Source organism: Camellia sinensis, chromosome 2, assembly GCF_055761805.1.
Source record: "Camellia sinensis isolate YWXY chromosome 2, ASM5576180v1, whole genome shotgun sequence".
Lineage (NCBI taxonomy): Eukaryota > Viridiplantae > Streptophyta > Magnoliopsida > Ericales > Theaceae > Camellia > Camellia sinensis.
Window position 1 is genome coordinate 159,503,975 of NC_138962.1, and position 230 is coordinate 159,504,204.

Sequence of the window (230 nt, forward strand, 5' to 3'; positions counted from 1 at the left end):
AATGTTTGTTTATTTATTTTTATTTATTTATTTAATGCATCCCAAGGAGGACACCGTGTGTGTCTTAATGGTACATCATGCCCCCCATCAACTTATTAAAGACCCATAAAAAAAATATTTATTTATATTGTTAATATTTTATTTAATGTAATTCAATTTCATTAAAAAAATTAAACGACCCATCAAATAGAGATTCACACTCACTAGAAGAAATTTTTTTACGTGCAATG